Raw genomic sequence first — 9,741 nt, forward strand, 5'->3', positions numbered from 1 at the left:
AGGCTATGCATACCTTTTGAGAGAGTTTTACCACCCCATTCCACTCCTGGTTTGTCCTGGAGATACCTCCCAAACAAAATTCTTGTACTCAAATCCTGTCTAAGTTCTGCTCTGAGGAAACCCAGTCTAAGACAGCTGCACTCTGTGTTTCTTCAGGGTATCGCCACCAAATCCAGGCACCTGTGATGCCCCTATTTCATGAGGGGATACCATCATCTTTGCTTTCCCCAAAGATATGTTAGTGCTGGTGACGGCAGCCCTGAAGATCGTCATCACACTCACAAGCACCATTAATGAGGGACAATGGGTGACCCACGTCTCCAGGAAGCTAGTCCTGTGATATAGAGCCTCTCTCAGCTGTACAAAAGTGGGTGTTGGAAGGGTTGGGAATGCACCCAGTTACACAGAATAAAGGATACTCTCTCCTCTATACCAAGAACCACCTCGGAGACTGCATACTGCACATGCTGTATGTATGGATGATAAGTCCTTTGCATCTCCATCTCTCAATGTACAATAGGCTGTACTACTGAAGTTGCTCTCTCACATGTGTGGGTTGCTTTGTTGGTTGGGCTTGTTTAAGTTAACTGCATACACTCTGTCATTTCACTGTATAAACATACATTCCTAAAGAAAACACCGGACATTTTACTCTAGGCTATAGAAAATGATGGAGTTTAAGTTATGTGAGGCAGGGTGTTCTTTATTTTTACAATGAGAACTTTTAGTAATGGATGGAGGACTTTGTCCTTCATTCCTGACAGTTCTTCCATGAAAAGAGCGCTCCTGGCCTCTCCCCATCCCTTTCTTCCTTCCTCTTTGGGAATAACAGATGTGTGGTTGGCCCCTTCCTTTCTTTATTTTAGGGAACTTTCTTCCTGCAAGGAGCATCCGGTGAGCTCTAGAGACCCTGCCCCAGCCTGAGGGCTGCATAGTCAGGGCTTCCTGTCACTGGTGGATAAAGTATCTCTTGAAGGACACAGAATTGCGAAGATCCTATTTCCATGCCCCTTGGCTACATTGTCCAGGGTTAGCTGTTTTGTTTATAAAGCAGATATTTGGTTTCTTTTTTAAAAAACATTTTTAATGCTTATTTATTTTTAAGAGAGAGAAAGTGCAGATAGAGACACACACACACACAGAAACCGAAACATGTTCTAGGCTCTGAGCTGTCAACACAGAACCTGATGCGGGGTTTGAACTCAAGAGATGTGAGATCATGACCCGAGCCAAAGTCAGAAGCCTAACTGACTGAGCTACCCCTGGTACCCCAAGGTTTCTGATAACTTGGGTAAGTTGGTATGGTTACACTTGCATTTGATATACCTCAATTAGTTTTGAAATTGGTAATTAGTATGTCTCTATGGGTTCTAAACTTGAGTATGAAACAGAGGCATGATCTATCGATCCTTCTCTAAACAATCCATGAGAGCTGTGATTTCTTTACCAGCTTTTCTTGTGGCTAATGGGATATGGTGGTAGGCTAAATGACTTCTGAGACAGACCAGCTTGTGACTGAAGAGCAGCACAAAGCAAATGATGCCAGCCCAGCAGCCACGACCTTTGTTTCCACTAGCAATGCAAGCTGAGGCAGAAACTAGCAGCAGCATGTCCGGCCCTGCCAAAGTCAAAACTCCTGAGGCCATCTCCTGATGATGAGGCTGCTTCCCTCGCAGTCACAAGAGCCTGTTTCATAAGCCTGTGGAGGAGAGCTGTATCTGCCATTCCCAAGGTGTAAACAACCAGACTTCTTGGAAATTTTCTAAGAAAGTTCTCTAGGGAATAAATGATTTTTCCCATTGAAGGTGGATGAAGCAGCCCCCAGAGAACCAGTAAATGGTGCAAATTACCAGAGGTGTCCTTGCCTCACCAAGCTCACCTGAGATTATACTGTAACAACAGGGACAAAGACTCAAAAGCAACCAAAATTTTGATGTAAATTCCATTTTGGAGAACTGATTAATATGTCAAAATATTCAGCTCCCAAGGTATGATAAAAAATAACCTGAGTTCTCTGTAATTTTGGGATTTAACATTCAAATGACTGATTTACATTCTATTTCATAAAATCCTATTTAAATCTCTCTTTTCCAGGAGTTTTGGATGACTTATTTGTCAGGCTCTGAATTTGCATGGACTAGAATTCAAAGCAGCAAACCACATGTTTTGGAAGACTGGAAGCTCATGGGTTATTCTCATAACAACACTTGCATCTTCATATCACCTGTCATTTTTATAACATCAAAGAAAGTAGGAGGCTGGAGATGTGTGTGGTGGGCAGTCACAGCCCCCTCATGCTTTAAGGAAGGCACACTTGCCACACCCAGGCACTTCTGCACCATATTGCTCATTTCCTTTGACTGCGATGATGACCTTCTGTATATTTATCCTCCCAGTTCTGGTGTTGCTTTTAGTCAATTATTGATGGGTATCATCATAGCTTGGGCTCCCTAGAAAACAGCCCGAGATACAGAGTATGTGCTCACCTTTTACTAAGAGTGCCATCCCAGAGAAATGAGGGAATTTGGGGGTTTGTCAAGAAAGGAAGGCGCGTATAGGACATGCCAGCTGATTTTCTGGGTATGGCTGGTAAGTTCAGAAAGGCCTTAGGAAGCCTCGTGCCTCTGCATTGTTGACTCTGGAGAGGGACAGGTGAGGAATGTATACATACCTACCATCGCCCATGGGTCAAAGTTCCCCTGCCCAGCCCCAACTCTCCCATGCATTGTCATTTCAAACTTCCAAAGAGAGATATTTGAATGGCATCAGGTGGCTTTTCCCTTCATCAAAAACTGGGAATTTTGGGGGTGAGTGGCTGAGGAGCAAGGTGTCGGTGGATGTGGGATGCTGCCTTTTTGTGTTCCCACCCAAAAGAGGGACAGAAGTCACTGCTGCAGCCTGCATCAACTATGGCAGCAGGCACCCAGCATCATGACTTCAAGGTTCCAGAGTCAGTTCTTGAGACTGAGTCACATGGAGTCTGGCTCTGAATTGTTTTGACACAAGTGTTTATAAATACATCACTGAGGACTAGTTGGGAAGTACTCAACCCACATGATGGGATAAACTACTAAAAATCTATTGTTAATGGACTTGACACACAAGGGCATCGTGCAGATTTCATTAATATGATCCTCAGGTGAACTTTACCAATCTCTGAACAATTTCAGAGATGCTGAAACTGTGAGTGTGGGGCAGGTAAGGAAAGTGTCTTCACAGTGGCCCTTTCATTTTTTCCCTATTTTTCTCCAACTTTATTAAAGAATAATTTGAATATTTGAAATGTTCACTGCGGTCCTCTTTATGGCTCTGTTTCCAGAAAGTCCTTGGGCTGTAACACCTCACAGAGTCTGTTTCTACCTTATTTGAGATGAATGAGTTTTGGAGATGAGAACACACAACCCACACACACGTAAACTCTCTCTCACACATTTTCACTTATACGCATACACACAGAGTGTAATATAGAAGCCCTTATTTAATTAGCCATGGCTATAACAGTTTATCATAGGTGAGGCAGCCATGGGATGGAGGATGTAGTCTGTGTGTCTCCACGTACCTTTACTTAGACCTAGCAGTCCCAGAGACACATAGCTAGCTGCAAGTGGTTCTCCAGGACTGGCAAGGATAGCCCAATTAATTTTTCTTTTGTAGATTTTAATCTTGAACTAATTTCAAACTTACAGGAAATTACTGGTTTAAGATGATGAACTCCTTTGAAACCCCTTACCCTAAAATTCACCAATTGTTTGCATTTTCCACACCATCATTTTCTGTATGCATATTTAATGTTATTTTTTCTTACCTGCATGAAAGAAGGAAGGAATTATTGTGTGATTTACCTCTACATATTTCTGTGTATGTTCCCACGAGCCAAAACATACAGTGTTATCACAGTATAACTATAAAAAATGAGGAATTAAAAAAATTATTCATGTATAACTAACATAAGCATTTTGTTTGTCTCAGATATACAATATAAAGATTCAGCTGCTCTATACATCACTTAGTTCTCATCAAAAGAAGTGTTCCTTAATTCTCTGTATTTTAACTTTCCCTGCCAGGTTTCATGTGTTAGCATGAGCCAGGAAGAGGAGTTGCTGAGGATCGCCAGAAAGTTGGGAGAGGTTGTGGCCAGGAAGAATATAGAAGTGGTCAAACTTCTGAAGAACTGAACTGGTGTCGGATGTCCATCCACCTATTCCAGACAAACAGGACTGAAGTCTGTGCTAACGGGGTCTACAAGCACTGCTCAGACAAAAAGGTGGTGTCCTTGGCCAGGGTCCTCATCAGAAACTAGAAATGTTGAACTCCCCTGGACCTCCCAAAGAATAAAAAGGAGAAAGAAGAGACAAAGCAAAGAAAGGGCTTGACTGTTCCTATTAGAAGCAATAGGAAGGACTTTTTCCACCATGGAAAAAAACAAGGGCAAGAGCCAAAACACAGGAGAGACTGAACTCCAAGTCTTCAGCCACCTCCTCTACAAAAATGCCATCAATAGAAAAGTCTAACTGCAGCAAATCAAAAGCAGATACTCCCAAAACACTCAGAATCCCCTTAATCCCTGCCCTTTTCCCCTTCCTCTATCTCATTTAACCCCACTATCTCTCAGGATACTCTGTGCAGGACAAGTGTGTGGAAATACTCTCAGCAGCCCTGAAGGCTGCTGTGACAAGATGGCATTAGAAATTGAAGATCCTATCTATCTCAAGAGTACTGACATGAAGTACTGTAACCAGGTGCACAGCCAAATCAGCAACCTTGAGAACCCCAGGAACCTCAGCCTGAGGGATAATATGCTCAGTGGGGCCATCTCTGCTGCACTCATTGCCAAGAAATGGCCAGCTGAAGGAATTGAGGAATGCAATGATCCAGAAAGCTACCTGTGAGCATCAGATGGCCAAGATGAGGGGCCCCATCACTGACCTCCTCCAGTGAAGCAGATGAAAGAACTGTACCTATAACTAGGTACAGACATGCAGTGCTGATGAATCCATGACTATCTTTGTCTTATGCAATGAATATGGCAGTCACTGGAAGTTCTTTTGATAGAATTGCCAGCCAGGATTTCTCTGCACAAGGTGAGGAAGAACAAAGAGAAAATATTTCCTTTAGCATTATATCTATAAATCACTCTATGTCATTGCAAATGGCAAGATATTTTCCTTTTTATGGATGAATAATATTCCATTGTACTAATAAACCACATCTTTATCCATTTACTTGTCAATGGACACATGGGTTGCTTCTATATCTTTGCAATTGTAACTGATGCTGCAATAAACATAAAGGTTCATATATCTTTTCAAATTAGTGGTTGTATTTACTTTGAGAAAATACCCTGTAGTATGGTAACTAGATTTTTAATTTTTCTGAGGAATCTCCACACTATTTTCTGCAGTGGCTGTACCAGATTGCATTCCTACAAACCACCTCTTTGTCCACCTCTTTGTCAACTCTTTTTAATTTTTGACTTTTTTATAACAGTCACTCTGACAGGTGTGAGGTGATATCTTATTGTAGTTTTGATTTGCATTTACCTGATGGTGAAGTTGAGCATCTTTTCCTATGTCGATCATCTGTATTTCTTCTTTAGATACATATCTATTCAGGTCTCCTGCTTTTTTATTTTTCTTCTGCCCATTTAATCAGATTATTTCCTACCATCCCCACCTGTGTTGAGTTGTATAGGTTTTCTTTTTATAATTTTTTGATACTAACCTCTTATACTGAATATATCTTTTACAAACATCTTCCATTCAGTAGGATTCCTTTTCTTATTTTGCTGATAGTTTCCTTCACTGTGCAAAAGCTTTTTATTTTGCTCTATTCCCAATAGCTTAAGTTTGCTTTTGTTTCCCTTGCCTGAGGAGACATATATAGAAAAATGTTTTTACTGCCAATATCAAAGAAATTACTGCCTATGTTTTCTTGTAGGTATTTTATGGTTTCGGGTCTCACATTTAGGTCTTTAATGCATATGGTGTTTATTTTTGTGTAAGGTATAAGAAAGATGTGAAATTTCTTCTATGTGTAGCTGTTCAGTTTTTCTGGCAACATTTGTTGAAGATAATTCTTTCCTCCATTGTATATTCTTGCTTAGTTTGTTGTAGATAAATTGACCATATATCCATGGTTTCACTGGCACAAAAATAGACACATAGGTCAATGGAAAAACTAGGAAATTTAATATTAATACTATTGGCTAGTATATGTTAATGTCTTCAACCATACTCATTATCAGCTTTTCTCCTCCATCTAAATCCAAGCATGAAGAATTTACTTGTCATACTGCTATCTCTGTTACTCTGGAGTTTTTCAGTTTTTGTCTTTCATCACCTTTACATTTTTTAGGATAAGAGGCCAGTTATTTGTACAACATCCTACATATTTAGATCACCCTGACACATATGTTACAGAAACACCTTGGAAGTCTAACAAGTTAGGAGGGAGAGCCCAATGAATCTGAAGAGATGTTACACTGCCTAGCCATGCATTTAAATGCTAGGGGTTGTTTACGGACTCCTGGCCTTCACAGTTCTAGAACCAAAGTCAACATTTAGAAGGCCAATACCCAGTGGGAGTGAGACTGGGGAAAAGGCACAGCCAGGACTTAGGACCCCTGATGACTGTCTCTGCCCTCCACCTTTCAGCCCCCCCCCCCCAAACCTATCCTTTCACATTCTACTCAACTCAATACTTCATCCCTCTTCTTCCAAACAATTCTGAAACAGATTTTGGTCCATTGGCTGCAATAAAAATCTGTTCTTCTATGGCATCCAGGCAACTCACCTGGGACTGGTTCCTGCCCTGGGTCAGTTCTGACAAACCAAGAATCCCCTTTTTATCATTGCTCCTGGTTCAGACTGTAACACACTGAGCTTTCTGCAGTCATCTTTAGAGTTCTGGATACATCTGGGAGCATTTACCATCATGGGCTGCTATGCAAACACAGACATTTGTGGAGATAAAGCTACTTTCCATGAAAGTGATTTCTATGAAATCACTTCCTTTTGGAAGGAGAATGACATTTCCTGGTCTGGATGTGTTGTCACAATCTCTCCCTTCTATATATTTGGATGCTCTTAGTTTCACGTTATATCATGTCCTCTCCTCGGTGCCAAGATCACAGGAAGATTAAGACCAGGGCACTTCTACCTCAGTAAGGTTTCTTGTTTGATGTCTTAATGCTTGTTTGTGTTTCTGTCTTTCTTATACCTTACACAAGTCGTGATTTTCTATATTTTAGCTCTGTTTTACTGACACCATTAGTTTTAAGTGACTTTAGTCTTTTGGGAAAGATAGTGCATTTAAAAATGTTTCACACTCGTTATTGATTTACTCCAGGAGGCAGACATTCTCACTCTTATTTTCCAGAGAGAAGACAGATAGGAGAAGCCAAAGTAAGCCCAGTTTTCATAATGCAGGTTGAAGGGAGAACCAATCTTACCCAAAAATAGAGTCTTTTCCATCTCATGTAAATTGCTATTGAGAATAAAGTTAAAAGTCTAGGAAGCAAATAGAAAATAACCCATAAAGTTTCAATGACTGATGTACTGACTGATTACCTCTCTGCAGGTTTCTCACTTAGGTCCCTGCATCTCAGGGAATCAGTTAATGTTCCTGTTTATTACTCCCTAGTTTGTGAGTTTTCTGTCATGCTCACCAAAGTATCCCCAGCACTGAGAACATTAGGCTGTCAAGTGTTTTTGGGTAAACATCCATGATCAGTAATTGTGCTCATTTGCCTTGAACTTTTGGCCAAAGATTCTTTATGATATAAACTTATCTATACTGGAGACACCACCCAATGCCAGGTAGAAAGGCTTTCTGGGGTCACATGCTTTTCTCTGAGTTCATGCACTTCACTGTGCATTCTCTTGTGGCAAGAAAGAAGCACCCTTTTCATAGCGAAGGCCAAGATGAACACTGGTCAGAGCTGTGCACGTTACCACTTAGTGGGGCCCCCTTGTGGTTGGGTCAACTTTGGAGCCTCATTCAACCTTCTTGTGGTTATGAAACAGGAAGAGACATGGAAAATCACTGAATCCTAGATGGAACATATCTCTCAGATTTTTCTGTGGTGGCGTGGAATGCTGGGTTGTATTATTCAGGCTGTTAGTGCATTGAGTTTTGTGATTTGTTAGGGATGTCTGCTCTGAGTAGGAGAGAGCCAGGGATGAAAAGATGAGTGTAACATAATTGGCAGCTCTAATCTGATCACAAACATTTCATAATAAAAATTAGGGAATTCTCACCTGGAAAGAGGCCTTTATTCTTTCTAGAAATATTTAACAGACACATACTAGTGCTAAAGAGATAGCTTTTAACAAAACAAAGTCCCTCCACCATGATGCTTATGTTGTAGTGTGGTGCCTAGTTTTGGTCAAACTCAGGTCTCCCCAGGCACTGTTCCCATGCAGATGTCTGAGCCATGCTGCTCAGATATTCCGACTGAACTTGCCTTGGAAATGACACACCATCTTCATTTTTGCAGTAACCTGAGTGTTTTTCAGATGGTCTGAGAGGACCAACCAGTGGTGCAACACTGAAAGAGGAAGTCTGAGTGTTGAATGAGGCCACAGTTTGAAATCTATTATTTTTATTATTATATTTTAAAATAGTTTATTTTCAAATTGGTTTCCATATAGGCCTTTGAGTCCTAAAATAAAAAATTTTTATCTTGCCTTTGCACCCAAGCTGGCAGACACCCTCATGTGGATACTTCAACTCACAGTCCGAAGATTGCTAATTTACCACTCTATTTCCTCTTGCCACACAGACTGCTTTAGAATCCTTTCCAACAGTGTTTAAGACAGCGGCTTCCAGTTGGCTGGTATTGGTGTGGGAAAGTCATCTTGTTTTCTCTCTACTGTCACTCAGGGGAAGCCCTTGTTGGTTTCTCTGCTGGAAAAAAAATAGAAAAGTATCTGTGAGCCAGAAATAGAAATTGAAGCCATTAAGCAAATATCAAATTATCTTTTCTGATGGTGCCTAAATGCGCTGTCTGCATGCTTACCTGCTGCTTTTCTGAGCAGCAGGCTGCCCGCCTTTGGAAGTTGACTATATGAGGATGGCCAGTACAGAGCACATGAGGGCTTTATTTTGCTCTCATGAGTGTTTATTTTTCAGTATATTAACATGAATAAGACGCATTTGATTCCATGTACAGTCAAGGTTATTTTATCAGGCATCTTTCTTTTCCAGGAAAGGAAAATCTCTGTTGCATTGCATCCTAGCCTCTCACATACCATAGCTGGGTAGAATTCTTCCCCAAATGCCCAGAACTCTTTCAGTGACTTGTCCCCCTCAAGATGTGATGGCTACTTCTCTCCTTTAGCCAGTCATTAAATTGTGATTTTTGCAGGGAGGAAGTTATCTCTCAAGAAGGTTAGCAGCAGAAAGTAGGCAGCATTATCTTCACTGCATTTGTGAGATGAGAGATGGTGGGGAAACATGGGCAGGTGCAGGAAAGAGGCGGAACTGCTGTGCAGGAACTCAGCAAAATCGGCACACTTCATTAAAGGATATAGACACTCAGGTGCTGGCTCATGGCTGGCCTTGCAGTCAGGCCTGCCTTGGCCATCATAGCACTATGGACCCCGCCAGACAGTCACTCAGCAGTAGTGGCCACCTTGTGGGATGTGAATCTTCTGTTGTGCTCCTCATTTTAATATTGACAGAAGTCTTACACTTTTATTTTAAGACAGTTCAAGTTCCTGTACAAAAGATGATACTTGA

General features: G+C 41.2%; 1 pseudogene; it reads left to right on the forward strand.

The window, feature by feature from the left end:
• Positions 1-418: 418 nt before the first annotated feature.
• On the forward strand, positions 419-5,201 carry LOC115274149 (annotated as a pseudogene).
• Positions 5,202-9,741: the final 4,540 nt, after the last annotated feature.

Source organism: Suricata suricatta, chromosome 12 (genome assembly GCF_006229205.1).
Source record: "Suricata suricatta isolate VVHF042 chromosome 12, meerkat_22Aug2017_6uvM2_HiC, whole genome shotgun sequence".
NCBI lineage: Eukaryota > Metazoa > Chordata > Mammalia > Carnivora > Herpestidae > Suricata > Suricata suricatta.